Below are 20,528 nucleotides of genomic sequence, written 5' to 3'. Positions count from 1 at the left end.
TTCTGTTCTGCTTCTGCCAAAATTTCATAAAACAAGTCCTGGGGCTACATTTACTATTACATCATTTAGGAATAATTTATTTAAGAATCAGATAGTTACTCAAACTCATGTTACTCTTTTCTTTTTTTTGATTATTTGTTTTTCGCTATGTGTTATTCAGCTGAATAAAATGATTAGAGCTAATCAGATAGTTATCAGAGATGAGGGAATAAAGTTCTTCTCAAAAAAACAAGAAGGTCAATGGGTTGCCAAATAAGATTCGCTCCTATGTTAACCAACCCTCTTTGGTTGTGCCCAAATATAGTTTTTAAAGGAATCAGGAATATTAGCTCCTTTCCAGTACTGGGGTTCATGCCACTTACTTAAAATATTAATAAAAGATTTAAAGGGTGCTGAAAACCCTATTTCTACCAAAGGCAGCTATCAATTCTCTTACTAAAGAAGCAGTTTCAATACTCAGCAAAAGCAACAACGGAAAGAAAATGTAAATACACCCCCTTCCCGTCACTCCAATTTTCTCTGCCGGCTGTGTGTACTCATGGTCCCAAACACAATGGATACATAAACAATAAATGACTGAAGATAAGTTTTTTGACATTATTGATGACACTTCTGCCCCCTAAAAATGAAGCTATGGGCTCCCCAGCACTCGGACGTGGGAGCTCGCACGCACCATGGCACACCCTGCAGCTGGGGCAGCCACGGGCGGCAGGCGAGCCTGTGAACACGGGCGCGGACACTCTCACACAGCAGTGACCCCTCGCTCACCTCCTGGAGCGCTCAGCGATTCCTACTTTTGAGTCACTGGTGCCGAAGCCAAGAGAAACAGCTCTTAGGAACCAGGTTTCTACGTGTTCTGTAAAATGCTGATCCACAATACAGAGTGAAATTCTCTCTTGACACTCAAATGAGGCTGCACCTCCTGTCCTGTCTTCTGAGGCTTGGGACACGGCGAAGACAAAGGAGGCTTATGATGGGCTGACTTTGGATGCTCCAGACAGGCCAAGGTACCCATCACTCATCTTTATAGGAAGGCTGCAATGCCCTTTCTCTTTCTGGAAGCCCAGGGGTTGAGAAAGCCTGCTCCCCAAAATGAAAAAGCAGACAAGACCACTTTATTCCCCCTCATATCTGGTGTGCCCTCTCTTCCACGATGTCTGCCTTTGTCACCAATCCCGAGACTCAGAAAGAGGAAAGAGGGAAGAATGAGAAATGGAGTTATAACACACAGTTCGTGGCTGATGGCTAGCCAGGGTGAAGACAACACGGTGACATTAATGGCTTTCTTTATGAACGTTTATTTTCATCTTTAATATCATTCAAAGGGGTAGATTCCTAGTGAACCATCAAAAGAAGCCTCATTAGCTGTGCATTTTATTTTTCCTTTAAATAAGCTAATGTTTTCTTGGCTATTTCGTTCTGAGCAGAGATGAATTTCTTTTCAAAATGTCTCAGTTCTATTTACCAAGAGTTGCACGTAAAAATAGAAAATGAAATTCAGATGGTCATGCCCTCAGCCACCAAAATGCTCTGCTGAATCAAAGTTTCATCTCTCTGTAATTATATGTATAATATATGTACATATTTATAAGTTCTTGAAGTAGTTAAACTTTTTTTTCCCCTGGATGGAATCTGCACCCTACGCTTCAGTTCCAGTTGCAGTTGGGCGGCTACATAAATAAATCAGCTTAGATAAGTCATTTAACTAAATCTTAAGATGATTCAGTTTGATGATAGTTTTTAAAGGTTCCTTCCAGGGCTAAAATAAATATGTTATGATGAAACTAATGTTATAATACAATAAATATTCTCTGTTTCAGTGAAATTGTGATCCCATGGTTGGTGACCTCTGCTGCAGAAGGCCACTTCTGAGACACCTTCCCAAGGTGTGACATTGTACCACAGGGTTTAAGAAACATGAAACCAAAATATAGTTGAAACAATTAATTAGTGACAGTTTTATATTAAGGAATAAACTCCTTTCTTAAAGATTCTGTAAATGCATTGAGCTGTTGATTCTCGCTGGTTTTCTGATAGTTTCCTCACACCTGAGTAGACTGAAGGAAGCCATGTGCTTTAGAACTACCACAAATGAACCACCTTTTAAAAATATGATCAAATCTGCCCTGGCTGGTGTAGCTCAGTGGATTGAGTGTGGGCTTGCGAACCAAACAACCGCGGTTTGATTCCCAGTCAGGGCACATGCCTGGGTTGCAGGCCAGTTTCCCGCAGGGGATGCACGAGAGGCAACCATACATTGATATTTCTCTCCCTCTCTCCTTCCCTTCCCCTCTAAAGATAAATAAATAAAATCTTTAAAAAAATTTTCAAAAAGTGATCAAGTCAGTCTGATTCTAGAGGTCCTAGCAGATAAAACAAACCATCTGGTAGCAAAATGGGAAGTTCATATACTACGTAAATGGGAATGAAACAAAATACTTCACGGCAGGTCATATACCACCTCCCCGCTCTGTGGGAGAGACAGCACATTCTCAACGGCCAACAGGTGTTAGAGCTAAACCAAAACATTGAAGGGGAGACAGTAAATCACACTTGACTTTCATTTCTATATGCTATTCTCCAAAAAAACAGATGAAGGAAAGAAAGAGAGAAAGAAAAGGGGAGGTGGGACAAAATAGGGTCCATGGAGAAAGGACTGATTTTCAGGCTGAGGCAGGGGCAGAAAATACAACCAATCCTCTGTATCCATGGGTTTCACATCCACAGAGATGGAAATATTTGGGGAAAAAAAATCACAGAAAGTTCCCTAAACCCAAACCAGAATTTGCCACACACCCAGCGCTACACTGGGTCCCTGACAATGAAATGATGCGTGGGCAGACCTTGCTGAAGCCTCTGTGCAAACGTTAGCGACAGGGAGGGTTGGCTGTGGGGTGCACAGGAGCTCTCTGTATTATCTTTGCCGCAGTTCCATAAATCTAAAACTTTTAAAAACTTAACAGTGTTCTGAAACGAAGCATTTATTTTAAAAATTGAGTCCAGATGTTTTCTATAACTTAATTCCATCCAGAATTAAAGAGGAACCAGTGACAGAAAGGGGGAAGTTATCAGAATTTAGGGCAATGATTCAGGAAAACCATTTGGCACAATGTGAATTCTGCCGTTTTCTTTTTTTTAAAAAACCACAGCTAAATTAACCAAATAATGGCCCAACTGTTACTCTGCCCTGGGCACAGGAGCCATTCTGCGGTTGAGAATAAAAAATTCACAGCCTCATCTTCAACAATAACACACAGACACATGATAAGTCCTTCGTGGAATTTAAAGCAAAAGGTTTCTTCAATCATCTCAAATGTGAAGTACTTCGTAAAAGATTGTACCCTGCCTTCACATGAACCACTTACTGTCCAAGTAGAAATGCAAGGAACACACATAGTTTAAAAAGAAGCAGTCAAATTGGTTCCTTGTTAAAAATAGGGAGATGATTCAGTTTAAACACATTAAATACATAAATCTAATGATCAGCCTTAAGGGACTAACTCACTACATATCCTGGCATTTTTGAGAGGAAAAAAACAAACCCAGAACCCAAACATCAGTCAGCAGCAGAAGGAAGAGAAAGACGATTTATCCTTAGAAAAACCAATGCCTAATAGATATTGGGCTCAAATGAAATTTTACAATCCCCCTTTCTGACATTACAACGTCAACTGGAAAGAAAAAATGAACTACACAACCAAACGGGAATGCCTCACAGGTGTGCCTGCAATGACCTGTTCACGGAGAAACAGCTGCACACCTATCGCTTCTCTAAAGTTAGACCCAAACAGGAAGAGCAGGGACCTGGGAGGTGCACTGACCGCATGTTCAGGGACCGCCTCACATCTGATAAGAATCCACAGAACGTCAGCAGAACCACCTCTACTCAGCAAAGGGAGCGGGAAGGAGGAGAGATGGGGAGTGACAGGTGCGCAAGCTCCCATTTCTACTCACTTCTGACTTGTCCTTTTTGGAATCTTGTTGAAATAAGTAAAAAAAAAAAGGAAATTTAAAAGCCTGTGCAAGAAAAGTTTAGGGTATAAATCTTGATGACAATTACTAACAATTTTTAGAGCACAAAGTTTTAATGATTTGCCAACATAAATAATATGGTCGATGCTACTGTAGCATCGATCCAAACTTTTCTATGCATCAAACAATTGTGAGAGTGTCATTCCCAATGTCTATACTCACTCAAATTTTAAAAATATATAATGTGTGCTGCCTTCAAAGGCACACGTTGAAGCTTTAACCCTCCATGTGCTTATATTAAAGGTGGGCATTTAATGAGATGATTCAGGTTACATGAGGTCATAAAGGTGTTGACCCGACTGGTACTTTTTTAAGTAGACGATGAGACAGCTGAGCTCTGTCTCAGCCGTGTGAGGACACAGAGGGGCGGTGGATGTCTGCAAATCAGGAAAAAGGTTTTAACCAGAATCCAGCCATGCTGACACCATGGTATCAGGCTTCTAGCCTCCACATTGTGAGAAAAGAAATTTCTACTGTTTAACCCACTCAGTGTATGGTACTTGGCTATGGCAGCCCTAGCTAATATGTGCAGGGAACTTCATGTGGCCCCCAAATAATTGGGGTTCTCTTCCTTCAAGGTACTTTCTTAACCTCCTTTAAAAGTAGAGAAAGCCACAAGATGCGTCTTAGCCAATAAAATGCCAGCAAGGGTGACATTTGTCCCTTTCACTGAGCTTCTGGTAAGAGAGAGGGCTTGAGTCCCCTGTGTTCTGTTTTTCCTTTCTCTGTAACCTGAAGAGCTCCAGGTGGTGCAGTCTCCATCAGCTGTGCATCTGGGTGTGCAGTAAAGTCCCCATCAACCCACAGTGCTCATGTGGATGAGAAAGAAATAGCAGTTAAGTCACTGTGACCTTCCACTGTTAATGTTGATACAGCCACCTTAGCGCTACAGTTGGGGGGTGCGGCGTGGAAAGTAAAGCAAGCAAGTGAACAAATTGGGAAAATAAAACTAAAAAACCTTTTGTCCTAATGGGGGGGAAAAGCAGAAGCAGACAACAATAAGAACAATCTTAGTAATGCTTCGCTTAAAGCTCATCGAATGACCAATAGGGGGGCAAATATAGGTACGATAATAAGTGAAAATGTGTTAACTTTTACAACAGTGTGATCACAAGATTGCCCAACCAATTTGTGCTGAGAAAGCACAACGTTTAATTACATGCTTTAAAGTTTTATTAAAAATATCTGTTCAGATCCAAGGTAATTTTGGAACAGCATTTATGTTTCCTCTAATGTTCCTTAGCGTTACTTGCAAAGCCGTCACTTGATTGATGTTAAAATGCCCCAAAGTGTATTGAGATGGGCACTTGACATTGGTCATGTTTTGGTGTGAACCTTTCATAATCTCTGCTATAGTCCCCAGGCTACATTATTGCCTTCCCCGGTGCTACTCCCTGATGTCACCACCTCACTTTGAACAGCCCAACTTCCTCTCAATGGCCATAACGAGTATCACCGAGTCTTCCCCCCATGGGCCTGGGGATGCTCATTCCCCCTATTCACCCTCTGGATGGTGACGGTTCTTTCCACGACGATCACCTCCAATGTCAATCGCCGTGCACGACCTTGGCCCACATCTCCAGGAACATTTATTTCTTCCTTCAGATTCCCAAATCTCTTTATGGAGATCTTTATTGTAACACTTATTCCCCTTAATTACAATTTAACTGTTAATGCATCTGTTCATTGGTGAATGAATGAATGAATTCACTATGATGAATTCTAACTGGGCTAAAGATAGCTCGCTTGTTGTATTATGCAACTACAATACACTTGGTGAATGATCGGGTGGATGTGTCAAATTATAAACTATTTCCACCTAAAAATGTTGAGTACCTTAGAAAGGTGAATAATCGTGTTTCTAATGTTTGATTTTTTTTCTTAATCATTAAAGGGAAACAGATTATAAACTTTTTGCTTTGATTTTCCTGTTTCATCTCCATGGTTATATATACTACTCTTACAGGAAGTTGAGGCGCACTAGCGATTAAGTTTGCTGGACTCTGCTTGGTAAGAGCTGATTAGGAAGAATATAAGGAGCCTTAGAAGTCTCTATAGTTCTGGCCAAATTTCTCTTTGCAAATCTGACATTTGATTTATATTCCTTAGGTAATAAAGGAGTTTTCTCCAACTTTCTTCACAGCCAGTCTACCAGACATCTTCTTCAGTCTCCAACACTGCTACTCCTGTGAGCAAGAACAAAAGCCAAAAAAAAAAAAAAAGGCCAAGGCCTAGAATGCCTCTTCAAGCTCTGCATCAAAGGCCATGGCTGCCTGAGCCTGGTGCACACCACATGCAGCTCTGCTAAGCAGGGGTGGTCCGGACCTGCTGCCCCAGCATGAGGCCAGCAGACGCAGAGAAACGACAAATCACTGTACCCAACTCCTATCCTGGACCCCCACTCTGACAGAGAATGGAGAAACCAAAAAGACTGACATCTCTGGAGAGGCTGTTGTGAGTGTGCTGTACGCGTGTTTGCACAGGTTTGAGTTTGGGAGACAGAAGAATGGACTGGAAGCCTGTCCGGAGGCAGCACAACACAGAGGTTGGTCTCAGGAAGATGGGGGCTGCAAGCTAGACTCTGTCCCTTCCGGGTTGTGCATTTCAGGGAGTTACTTAAACTGATGAGCCTTTGTTTTTTCATTTAAAAGTGTGTGTGTGTGTGTGTGTGTGTGAGTGTGTGTGAGCTCTCATTCGATACCCAGTAGGGTGGCTGAAGCGATTTAGTGAGAAGTGTTGAACATAGCAAGTTGCCCATAGTTCATATGTCACTCCAATCAGAGCTTATGTGTTATTAGGCTCCTCGGAGTAATACACAGGATCAGAGTCTTTGTTATTAATAACCACTGGCATTAAACTAGCTCCTTATAATAGTTTGATGTGTTGTGGCAATTTGGGATTGAATTTAGAGAGCAGAATTTGAGGCATGGCTGAACCACTCAGTAGTTGGAAAATCTATCACAAGTCGAACTTTCAGCTTTCTTTTCCCCATCTTTAAAATAAAGGGGCTAAAATAATTGGTCACCTCTGCAGCACTAATGTTTGAATCTCTAGGATGAACCAGACTTTATTATGCTGTATGTACAATGCAGTGGGGACGATGATGGGAGTGGAAGTGAGAGGGTGCATTCATAAACAATATCCTAAGCTAATCACAGAGCAGTGGGTTGCTAGCCAACCCAGTTAACACAGTCAAGCCCTGTGCAAAATAACCAAAGGGGCTCCAATTTGGCAACATGAATGAGGTTTTTTTTGCAATGAAATTTCAACTGAGTTTCGATTCAACCATGGATTTGTCACTTTCCCTTCCTGTTAGATTTTAAACTTTCAAACCACTCACAAATTCTGATTTCAAAAGACAACCATGGCTTTGGTGACAGTTGTAAAATGCTTGCATATCAGAACCTCAATCTAGTAGCCTTTTAATATACCAGGAGAGCATGCCACTTCAAATATTATGACCTACAAAACCAGAGAATGTGTCATGAGGCGGCTGTTACTGCCCGAATGCAATGTACTTACAGCACGCTAACACCCAGTTGACAGGTTTGAGTGACGTTACAAGAACAATAAAAGAAAGGAAGGGAGGAAGAAAAGGGAAAGGAGGGACGCAAAAGAAAGAAGGGAGCATCACTGAATGGGAATTCCTAGACTAGCAAGTGTACATGGTCTGCTGGGCCAAGTCTAAAAGGTACCACTTAAGTCAAATTTTCAGAGAAAGAGGTGGGCTCATGCGTGCAGATATTACTTAATAATCTGATACCATTATGTCTGAAAGTGAATTCCTCTATTTTCAAAAAGGGAACTGTTTTAACATTAACACTGAAAGCATATTTTCAAGTTTCTCTGGTGCTGTTAAGGAGTTTCAAGAAGCTTCCTCGCCCTAGGACAACCATTGGTCTATTCAAGGTTGTTTTTGTTCTAAGTTTGGTAGTGCTGCAGGGACCAGCGTCAGGCTCCCTGGGCCAGAACCAACTCCACTATTTTCTGTGAACTTCAGCAAGCTACCTACCATTTCTTCACCTCAGTTTTCTCATTGCCAAAATGAGGATAATAAAAGATTCTACAACATCAGGTTTTGATGGGGTAACCAATGAAACAATGTATAAAAACCCTTTACACAGCATTGCCTACCTAGTAAACACTCAATATAAACTGTACATATTAGTAGGGATCTTATTTTAATATTTTAAATGCTATTATCTTGTTAGAAAATATGTGTGCACATCAACTCAGTCAGATGTAGACGAGGGAACCTAGTCAATGTATCGCTGGCTTAATGAGTTTACTGTAACTGCATTGAGCTAATTTCTCCAACATCGCTGTTATAAAGAGCGAAGAAGCCAAGGCAGTCACTGGATTGATGAGCCTGGAAGGTATACCTTGAGATATAGACATCGATTTTCTAAATCTCCTTGATTTCCTAAGAGGCCAAATTTATTACAGACGTGCTGTCTAGAGAGTGACTTTCCAAGACACGCTTTCCCTTCCGCAAAGGTGGATTCACACCGCGCACCTTGGAGGGGCAAGAACACCGAACATATTGACACCGACCACCAACCCGACAGCGGCAACTCCAGTCTCTGTCTCTTCCCTTCAGAAATCCTCAACTCAGTTCCAATGCCACCATTTTTCCAGCACCAAGAGAATATGCCCTTTATTAGGTTGCCCAGAGACACAGGAAATAGTCAACGTGGCAAATTCTTTGCGATTATTTTTGTGTCTCAAGACTTCCAGAAAGTTAGGAGGGAGGCATCCTGATTGAGTTGTTTAGAATAGTTATTTTTCTAATAATAATAAGGATTAAAATATTTATAGTAATAACAACAGCTACTATTTAATAATAATGACAAAAATATTTATAGTAATAGCATCTACTACACTAATATATACTAGGTATCCCTTTAAGAAATCTATGTAACTGCTATCTCATTAAACAGCATTACAAAGTGAGGAGATCATTATTCCCACTTTCTACATGAGAGAGTCAATACTAAGAGAAGCACTAAGTAGTTCTTGGGGTTCGTAATAATAGGAATTCAGTCTAGCTCTCCTCTTCCTCAAGAAAGACTTCCTCTGATTACTTTTCCCCTCTCCATCTATTTTAGTTACTATCCATGTCACTGGTACACTATTTCTCTCATCTTTGTTAATGACTTATTGATACTTCTTGGAATTTCTATCTCATGTCTGATGGTTTCTGAGGCTTAAATTCACATCTACTTTTTCATTCATCTCCTACTACCTGTAAAACAATTTTTCTTACCTGTTTTGCACTTGTATTTGCATATAATTCATAAGATTGGTTAGACTCCTCAATTGAGGACTCAGCAACAATGTCTACATGCCGTAACTTCCATTCCATGTGGGATGTCTCTATAGAATACTATTATTTCACTGTCATATGTAGGACATGAAATATATAAGGTAACTGAAGGAATCAACAATCCTCAAAGCCAATTCCTAAGTACTCAGATTTTCAGTGCTCCCATTTTCATTGTTGAGCTAATTAGTTTGTGTGTGTGTGAGATTTGTGTTTATGAACTCAACGCAGAGCAAGCAAATAAAATACTACACAGGAGTCTTAGCTGGTGTGGCTCAGTGGACTGAGAGCTGGCCTGGGAACCAAGGGGTCTCTGGTTCGATTCCCAGTTAGGGTGCACGCCTGGGTTGCAGACTGGGTCCCCAGACTGGGGTGTGCAAGAACACATTGCCCATTGATGAAACACACTCTTTCTTCTCTCCCTCTCTTTCTTCTGCTCTCTCAATAAATAGATAAATCTTTAAAAAATACCACACAGGATATCCCTGAAGTGAGAGGTCACATTAAGAACCCCAAGGAATAAACACATGCTCCTTGTGGGAAGGAAACTGGGGCAAAGCCCAGTGTCCAGTGCCAGATAAAATGAGTTTCCATCTCCTGTCCCCTAACCCCCCCACCCCCCCCATGACCTGGCAGCCTCAGGATCAGCTGGTCACAGAGCTGCTCTCCAGAGAACAAAGCCTGTTTCTGGCCAGGCAGGTGCAGCTACCAGTTAAGAAACGCTCACCAGCATTCAACCACAGTTCAGACACACATACAGCAAAGGAAGCAATTTTGACAAATAATAGTGGGAGCTATCCACACAAATGTAGAACAAAAATGGAAAAAAGCATAAGAGGTATCGATAATTTCAAATGCCATAAGAAGACCAGCGCTAGATGGAGGGGGGTCGAGAGTCTCAACAAAGGTAGATGGAAATGCCGAGGCCGTGAAAGCGAAGGCCCCAGTGCTGTGGAGGACGGCAATTGCAACGCCCCGGTTTTTCCCTGTAATGACAGTTCTACTTAATGCCGTCTCAGATGCAAAGGACACCTTGAGTGGATGGGGGATGACTTCCTGCTGAGAATACAGAAGTTAGTTTGAACAAATTGCCCATTCGTGATTATTTAAATAAAACATCACAATTGTAATAGGCTGGTCGATAAAGAAAATTTTTTCCATCTTTCTTTTTTGCAAAAGAACAATACACTAAATGCTTTCTTGATTTTTTCACCGCATTTCTGTAAATACAGTATTTAATGCCAGGTGCCCCCTCAATTTTACATTGTGATGGGCTACATAAAAGGAGAAGTGAATGCACCACTGTGTGTTGCTTCCCACATGGGCCGGGCTCAGACAAATCAATGCCCACATTCTCCGCCTGGGTATCATCTTCTGTGATCATTCTATGCAGCTTGACTCAGCTTGACTCATTCTATGCAGCTTAAACTCACATTTAACAGGCCTCACTTTTATCACATTGATTTCAAGGGTGGGTCCCTAATACAGTTACATTGGCCACCACTGTTTTGTTTTAACATACAGGGTCTGGCAGAAGTAAGGCCTGCGTGAGTGGGGTGGGTAGGGTAATGTTATGTGTGCAATAATTTATAAGTTTTAATTTGAATTTCACTTACAATGTCATACGGTGTGCTTGAGTGTGATGTTGTTCTGTTTTAGAATTACACGCTTGTGATTTTGTAATAAAAGATTTTGTAATAAAAGGGGCCGCTATTTGTGCTGCACCTTGTACATCATTTATACTTATATATAAATGTTCTTTTATATATAAGAAAAAGATGTGTTCTTTATTTAGAAATAGATTTTTTTAAGGGAAGAGGTTCTCCTTCTCATTTATCCCCAACAAAATAGTTTCTCTTTGGCTCCCAACATAGAAAAAGATAGTTTTTGATGATCTGAGGATGACAGAGGTTCCTGCTTTGAAAATAAACCTTTGCTGGGTGGGGCTAGGGAGGCTGAGCCTCCCACGGGCTCCCTTCTCTAGGGGAGCACACAGTGAGCACAGCCAAAGGGCGTGGTCTCACTTCCCAAGACACTCTCTACCTTCCCATCTTCAAAGGGTGCTATTGGGCTTTTCAGCATTAGGACACGCATTTAAAAAATAATTTATTTTAAACAACATTTAAGTAGAATTAAACAAGTTCTTTTTTCACAATAGAGAATAAGTTAATAGATAATAAACATAACACAGGGCTTAAGTGCCTCCCATGAATAACATTCTGGATGACGTGAAGAAGAATGAAACACAATCCCTGGCCTCAAAATGAAGGGGGAGACATAAGATATAAATACGTGAATGCTAAATTTCAAAGCCGCAGTGGGTCCCAAATGCATCAGAATTAAGGGCGGAAATGGGAGGGAGGTAGGGAGCACGGAGTGTGGGGGGCAGGGCTGGGAATACAAGACAGAAAACTGTACTTGAACAAGAATTAAATTTTAAAAAATGAATTAAGAGGGAATAGAGACACTGGTGGGTGGTAGAAATGGCACCAGGCTGCAGGCCCCCAGGCTCTCAGGTCACGCCCGCCTGAGGAAATTCAAAGCCACCTCACTCAGCCACTATTTTAGGTCTGTGGTGTTCTTGGGAAACACCTGGTGAGTGGAAGCAGTAGATGTCCACGGACACGCAGACTCTGCTGGAACCTTTCTTAGGACAGGGAGATCATTTCCTGTTAAAACGGCTTGTTCACACAGCATTTTGAAAAGTGTTCCCTGTGCTGAATTGGAATTGTGCAGATATCCTGCCTCTTCCTCGGGGTCATGCAGGTTACGATCATGCGGCTAAGAGCACGGGACCAGGAACCATTCGGGGTCCAAATCTGGACTTTGAAGACAACTCTCTGCTCTCTCTTCCCGTGATGCTCTTTTGTACCCTAGGTAACAATGTTGACAAAAGGTTAAGTGACATGATCAAAGTCACATGTCTGATAGGTAACTGACAGCACCATAAAAACTGAGATAGCCTAAAAAGTCCAATGACTTTGCCATTATGAACATTTCAGAAAAGTTTGTGCCAGGCCAATAACACAGTTTCTTTCAGAAAGAATAGCACTCAATAAATAGATGTCAGTATCTCAAACAACCAATTGACTCATTGCTTTGTGAGAAATGAAGGCTATGGAAAACTAAACAAATAATCTTTAAGAGAAAAAAGCTCATGAAACTAACAGTGGTCAGTGCTGTAAGAGCCTAGGACTTTTATTCCCCATATCTTTTTTTCTTTTTTCCATTTCCATTTCAAAACTGAAATTTGGACACATGACATAAACCTTACGTGGAGTGACTCAGTAATTTCCTGACAGAGTTTTCCTAATTTCACCGTCTACCATCTCATGCTGCCTCCTTCACACCTTTCCTCTATTTGTAACATAGAAAACTTTCTAATGGAACCCAAGTATCTACAGAGTCATGTCCAAACATGTTGGCAAGGTTTCAAGAGTCTTCCGATTAGCCCCAACTCCGCCCACCCCTACCCAGCCTCATCGCACACTGAGAGGGTTGTCCTTGCGAGGGGTCAATAAAGTCAGTGCCTGGTGTATTCCAAACGGTCGATATACTTCAGTTATCATATAACAGCACTAATCCTGGAAGGCACAGACTCCTTCTGCAACTATTGCCATTCATTTATTCATTCAGCCAGCATGCATTAGAACGCTACTCTATGAACAAAAGATAGGGTGGTAAAAAAATTTTTTCTCAATGAGTTTCTATTTTAGTGGAGGGATAAGAAAAATAAAATATATTTTATTACATATTGATACATATTAAGAAGACACGTAAAGCAGAGAGAGAGGACAAAGTGTGTTGCAAAGGAGGGCCTGGACGTTGAGACAGGTGACGTTCGGTCTTCTCCAAGACCTTACTCTGAAGGAGACATGGGAGCCAAGACTTACAGAAAGCGAAGGACTGCTTCATAGATAGGACAGTCTGTCTAGAAGGAACAACAAGGACAAATAGCAGGGGGTGGAGGGTGACTGTTGTGTTTGAATTCTGCGAGCAGGCCGGGGTGGGGGCTAATGGGACAAAATGAGGATGCCAGTGGGAAATGACTCAGAGATTTAAACCTGGCAGCGGAGCATTCAGGGCCTTCTAGGTCATAGGGAGCATTTCACCTTTTCCTCTCAATGATGTGGAGGGAACATGGGATGGTTCTGAGCAGAGGAATAGGGCTGATTTCCTTAACAGGTTCACACTTGATGCGGTGTCAAGGATAAGTCTAAAGGTTTAGCGTGACCAGTTGGAAGAAGAAAAATGTATCACATCCCACCACATCCAGTGAGTGTATCTATAAAGCTTTTAAGTGGATGGAATTTTAAATCCATCCAGTTGTTTTCCAGTGGCACTCTCCCTGTCTTAGCCCAAACCACCATCATTTTTCAGTCTAATTTAACACAATATCATCATCATTGGTTTTCCATCATCAGCTCTGGTCTCCATTTAGCCCATGTGCTTTGCAGGACACATTTAGACATAAGAGGTTGTACGGTGATGGGCTTGACTCCTTATGACCCTCAGTGTCTTATTCTGTTTTCCCACTTCCTCGCCCTCCAATACCATCTCTTTGGTGTTCTGACACATTCCAGAACTCTCCTCGTGTCTGGACCTTCACACACATTTCCCTCTACCTAGCCGCCCCTTTCCCTGGTCTTTTAAAAGGATAAGGCCTTCACTTCTTTCTGACCACAGCTTATATTCCTCAGGGAGGCTTTTTCGGACAAATCTGAATAACACACGTCACTCTCTGTTATTCTGTTATTCACTGTTCATTCATTCATTTGTTCATTTATTCATTCACTTGCTCCTTCATTCATTCAACTGATATTTACTAAGTGCCTATGTGCCAAATATGGTCTTAAGTGCCATTTTCGTCCTCATTGCACTTGTTCCAAGGGTTACCGTATTTCTTATTTAATCTCTGCTCTGCCAACCAGATCCCAAACTCCATTATAAGCAAGAGCCATACGTGTTTTGTTCAGCATTACATTCTGTCTGATATGTGGCAGGTAATCAAAGCTATTTGTAGAATAAGTGAATAATGTTATCCAGAATTTTTGCTGGTGTTTCCTTTAGGCTTCCCCTATAGAATCTATTTCATCAAAATTTTATAGCATAAGTGATTAAAAATAGCTTTTTTCCTCAGTAGCATGCAGCCTACTTCAGACAGAAACTATATCTTCATCATTGTTGTATCTTTCAGAAGACCAGGCTCGGACTTTCATAACTATAATTATTTCTGAATTGATGACTCGGTAGAAATTTCGAGATTTCCGGAGTGTCTCACATGAATGTGTCTTAGAAGCCTTAACTTTATTTCATTTTAAAAGGGTATGTAGAAAATGATCAAGATTCTTGGTCAGTGTAGCAACCAAGTAAGAGCATTGTCCATGCTAAAATCTAATGGCTTCATTAGTCTATCAAAAATTACCAAACTGCAGGGCCCCGAAGCCGACAGAATCAGAGCTGCTCCCCTCATGATACTTCTAGAACAGCTACTTTCTTTGTCCACAAAGGGGCAGTCCCACTGGCCTCTCTCTAACCCTGAACTACACTGAGCACGGTCTGCCCTCAGGCCTGCGCGCTGACTGTCCCTCTACCCAGAATGCTCACCGCCTGATCTCCACAGGCCTCTGCTCCCCATTCAGTTTCCAATTCAAATGCCACCTCTGCAGAGGGGTCTTTGCAAAAAGCTCTGGGTAGAGAGCCTTTCCCCCTCTCACCTCTCCTGTGTGCTCTAAAGGTGTTCCATGTGTCCCTTTTACTTTACACTTACCACCCACGGAAATTATCACATTTATTTACTTACAGATCCACGGTTGATCTCCTGACTACAAAATGTCAGTTCAGTGCAGCACAGGTCTCGGTTTCTTACTGCTACTTTCTATGCCTAGAACAGTGTCTGGTGCGTAGTTGAACGTGCATGATAAATATTTACAGAATGAGTGAACTAATGCTTACACAATTAAAACACTCCATTGGCATTTATTAGAAACAGTTGCCCAGTGCATAGCTCTTGAACTGCGTGTGAGCTAAAATCTATGAGATGTAATTAGGAACAAGAGTGGAACAACTCTCTGTTCTAACCTGGAAGCCCGTGTACTAGATTTCATTCAAGGAAGGAAGAAAGTTTCTGGCGTTAAGGGTGATGACTCTAATCTGGGCATTATGTAGTACTGGATTTCCCGAAGTGGGTTTTTGTCCTCTCTGGGTCTCCAGCAACTAATACACTTCCTGACTCGTAGGAAATCTACAATAGATGCCTGTTGAATTGCACTGAAATTAGAACAAAAACCTACACTAGGACATTTACTGCCATAGACTCAGCATCACTCAAAGTATTTTTAAACCATATTTACTTATTTATAAGTATCATTTAAACAGATGAATATAAATCCTTGTCGGCTAATTTCCAGTGATTTACTGAAATGCTCTATTTAAAAATGTCAAGTGGCCATTAGCAGTAAACCTCCAAGAATTTATCTGCCATAATATTCCTACTTAAATATTGTCATTGCGCTATTTCATTTTATTGGTTTATTTTTTAAAATCTTTCTGAAATCATTGAAAGTTCTTAGCAATTTGTTCTTCATTTAAGGTGATTAAAACACACGATGCAGAAATGGAAAAGAAAAATGCTCTGTAGACTTTCTCAAAAGTACCTAGTTGCCAGTAGACTCTACTGGACTGGAGCTAGCACTCGAATGAGACTGACAGGCACAGTCTGTGATATTTGCCACTTGAGGCCAGGTTAGGCCAAGTCCAGTCCATCTGGACCTTTCTGTACAGTGAGAAGGAAGTTGTCTGGCACCTCGCTAAGTTCATCCTGGCTTACTTTATTTCAGCTATCTTTTGTACGATCAACTTATCAGCTCATAGACTACCAATATGATGAATATCTTCAGGCATTACAAAAAAAAAAACAAACCCCAAACTAAAACACTTACTGTCACATGTACTCCTATTTCTATAGCCATTTCTTTGGTTGTACCCAAATGCAGAGTGGCCCAAGTAACACTCTTTCTAGGAAGAAGGGTTTCACCACCTGGGACGATTTCAGGTCTTTCCATAGTGTGGCAAGAAAAAAATGGAATCCCACACACTCTCACATTAGGAATTCAGAATCTTATGGTCAAAGGGGCCTTTCCTTGGAGAAATGGCATGGCAAGAATTGTTAGCTCAAAATATGTAGAACAGAGTCTTTTGAAACAAACTAGCCACCCTCCTTTAAAAGGAGACTTAATTGTCGAAGAAGAACCACGTGTTGTTTCTGAGGAGTCCCAACTCTAAAGGAGACAGTGACCATATTTCTCCGGCAGCAATGCTATTTGCAAATCTTAAATATTAGCAACAGTGTATCTTTTCTCCTGGAGTGCGTGATGCAGTCTCTCTCAGAAATGAGTGGTGCCCCTGCTTTGCTGATGAAAGCCCTGATGGCCACATTCCTATGACTATCATTGATTGAGCTCCCGCAATGTGCTCGTCCCTGGACGCAGTGTTTCACCTCCTCCACCTCTAATCTCCACGACAGCACTTCAGCCAAGTATTATTTTCCCCAGGGCTCACTGTCAGGTGACTAACTTGGTCAAGGTCGCAATGTCATGTGGGTCACGGTGAAGATGAATTCAAGCTCGGATCCCTCACTCCAGTTCACCAAAGGTCCTCTCAGTGGAGCTTGCACCAGAACAGTTATGTGGGCTTGTTAAGACCCGGATCACTGAGTTTCTGATTCAGTAGGTCTTGGGTGGGGCCTCATTTACATTTCTCTTAAGTTCATAGGTGATAACCTGGCTGGCCCCAGACCGCACGCTGAGAACTACTGCCTCACGTCCTGGTTAGGATGGAAGCCCTGGTAGTGAAACCAACTGAATATCAGTCTTACTCCAGAAGGTTTATGTGTACTTTTATGAAATTTAAAATGCATCAACATAACATGTATCAAAATATTTATAGATGTTATTTCTGGATATCAGGCAATTAAAACTTTCTTTAGGCTCTTCCGAATTGTTGGACTTTGAACACATCATTTTTATTTTTAGTGAACCAAATGCTGATTGCATTTAGGAAAAAAATAAAGCCACAAATATCTCTCAGAAATGTGACATTTACCGAGATTTCAGCATTTCAACACTTTTTCTATGAAGCAGAAGACTCAAATATTATATACATATATACTCACCACACAAACATACATATCCTAATATATGACACAAAAGTAAAAGCCTGCCCTGATTGGTGTGACTCACTGGGTTGGGCATCACCCTACAAACCAAAGGGTCTCTGGTTCGATTCCCAGTCAGGGCACATGCCTGGGTTGCTGGCCAGGTCCCTGGCTGGGGGCGTGCAAGAGGCAACTGATCAATGTTTCTCCCCCTCTCTTTCTCTCTCTTTCTTCCCCGCTAACAATAAATAAATAAAATCTTAAAAAGTATATAAAATATAAAAGCTTCCTTTTTAAGCCCACCCTAAGTTGGAAAGAGCTGAGTTTCAATGCCGAACCAGCCTTGGGCAGTTAGTTATGCCAGGGCTGCCCGTCTCAGTGTCTCTGTCTGTGCAGCCAGCCTCCTGGGCTGGAACCACGCATGTCACAGCTGAAGGACTTTTAAAAGACTCGACGGTCTCCAAAGTTCAGTCTGGAGGTATATGCTGTGCTAACGTAAATCGCCCTTGCAGGATTTGAAGGAGAAAAAGAGCAACAGTCAGGCACCTTACCATGTGAGGGTCACTCAGATGAGACCAGCGCGAGGGGAGGGTGTTCAGCAAGGTGGTGAAAGATGCAGGGCCTCTTGGCCCAAATGCCTCTGCTGCCCTTTCACATTTTTAAATAATATCGTATTACATAATGGCAGTGCACGCTCGTGTGTATTCTGAAAATTATGCCGGCTCAAGGAAACACCCTGGTATTCATCAAATGCTTAGTGCCCTGTCACCATGGCCTATGGCCCAAATCAAAGTGATCGGAGCTATTAAGATGATTTCTCTGTTTAACTGAGTTTTACAGACTGTAGTTTTGAAGTCAGTGGAAGATGACCTACTAATGGTGTTTAATGGTTCTCTTAACAAATTGTAAAGTATCTTGAATGACCCGCTGGTTAAGTACATAAAAGGGAAATTCCAGTTTTAACCACTGAATCCTTCATTCGCTCTTGTGCTTCTTTTGGACAGTGGTGTTTTCTTTTCAACCTTCAAGGAGGAATAGGAAAAGTAAAAAAAAAGAAAAGAAAGGAAGGAAAAGGGAATTAAGCTTTTTCTGAGTATTGAGCTTAACATTAGGTATTAACCATAATATTGGATCTTCACAACACAACAAAAGAAGGAATATTATCTCTATCTTGAAAATGAGGAAAGGGTCCGCAGAAGCCAGGAAGCCGTGTGCGGTGTGATTTGAGTGCAATCTGTCTGAATCTAGAGCCTGCTTTCATGATGCTTCCCTGAGAGAGAAATGCTGAGGTTATCTCTCCATGATGTAGGCCCCTAAAAGGGCTGAGATGAGGCTCCAAGGCCACCGTGCCTGAGACATGGCACACACCGGTCCCTTCAGGGATGACCTTTGGGTTTTGTTTTCCACACATAGTTCTTGGCACTTCCATAAATGACCACCACAAACAAGCAACTCAAAGGGAGCCAAGAAAATAAAAACGAATGCAAGAAAGTCAAGGTGCAGGCAGAAAAGAAAACGAAGGAAGAAACACCTGAGTAGGGCAGGCTACCTACAGCTAAAATACAAGAAAGCATAGCACAAAGCCAGCATGAATAACGGAGCAATTGGCCAGCCTAGTTTTAGCGGCCTTTCTTCCCTTCCACCTTAGTGAACGACCTAATCGCTGGCCTAGAAACAAGCTGGCTCAGGAACCAAAGTCCCGGAAAGTTAGAGCAGACCGATTCTTTGCAAAGAAGTTGCTCACCCCAGGAGATGGTGATAAAGTCTGTGGAAAGGGGGAAAGAGCTGGCACTACACACAAAATTAGCTTCAGTAACACTTTTGCGGACTCTCTGTTAGTCTTCTGGTAGAAAGTGAGACAAGCAGGCTTCAGAGAGAGAAACATCCAGAATGCTACCCATTCCCTTCTCCATCCTGGCCTGAATCTCCCCAAATGTCCCCCCCGCCCCGTTTTGGGGGTCTATTTTGATCCACTAGCCAAATAAATGAGTGTGCATCCAACCCTGGGGTGAAAAGTTCTTCATTTTGTGAATATGGATCATAGCTAGAACTATAGCTAGGTAATATAACCTCCAGTGAGCATGGTTAAAAATAATTGTTTAAAATAAAACATTGAAAATAAAAGTCTTTTTTGACCGACCTGGCCATTGTTGTTGGTTACAAGAGAGTTTATGGAGGTGGATTACTGCAGGGGCCCTAAATACTCAGAGAGTAAATTCTCTTTACTCTCTAAGACTAAAGGAAGTGAGTGAAAAGCACCACACAGGGTATCAGCCTTGCAGGTATGTTCCAGGTGTGCTTTGATCATTATGGGAAGAGGTCCCCTGTAACAGTAAAATGTATACTTGAAAGTGAATCTCTGAACATCCCTACCAGAGATGTTGTTTCTACCTGGCTAGGCCAGATAGAATGATCTGTTTCTGCATCCACCAAAAAAGCGAGGCAAGAATCGGAGATGAGCTTTAAGACAGTGTTCTTCTGCATATTTCAGAGCCCATCCCTTCAGGTTTTTCCTGAGTGAGATCTACTGCTTCTTTTGAGCGGCAACTATATGTGGTGTGTGGATGACTGTACTGCCCACAGCAGGTTTTGGTGCATTGTTTTCAAACATAGCTCACCCCCATTAGGGGGTGACCATAAGGCTGGTCATAGCCTTATGGTCGCAAATATTTTATTGAGCAGCAACCATGGCCAGAAGTACCAACCCTGGAAGATGGACTGGGGACTCACATCATATTGGATTTTGATTTTTCTTCACGTTATACAATGGAAATAATAGCAGTATTTATTTCTTGGGGCTTCTGTTTCCATCAAATTAGGTTATACAAGCAAAGTTGTAGTTTGTGGCCAGAAGTGTCCAAAGTCTTCAACACATATTAACTATCATTATTGCTAGCAGAGTATCTGGCGTACACCAGGGATTTAATAAGCATTTGCAGAATGAATGGTCAAAGATGGGTTGCATGCCGTGTTCACAATGGTAGTGAACTTACTCATTAAATACAATTAGTTGTGTTC

The sequence above is a fragment of the Sturnira hondurensis genome, unplaced genomic scaffold (assembly GCF_014824575.4).
Source record: "Sturnira hondurensis isolate 20B ecotype Veracruz unplaced genomic scaffold, ASM1482457v3 Scaffold0000022, whole genome shotgun sequence".
NCBI classification, from domain to species: domain Eukaryota; kingdom Metazoa; phylum Chordata; class Mammalia; order Chiroptera; family Phyllostomidae; genus Sturnira; species Sturnira hondurensis.
The sequence above is the reverse complement of the archived record's forward strand: the minus strand, read 5'-3'. Positions refer to the sequence as shown.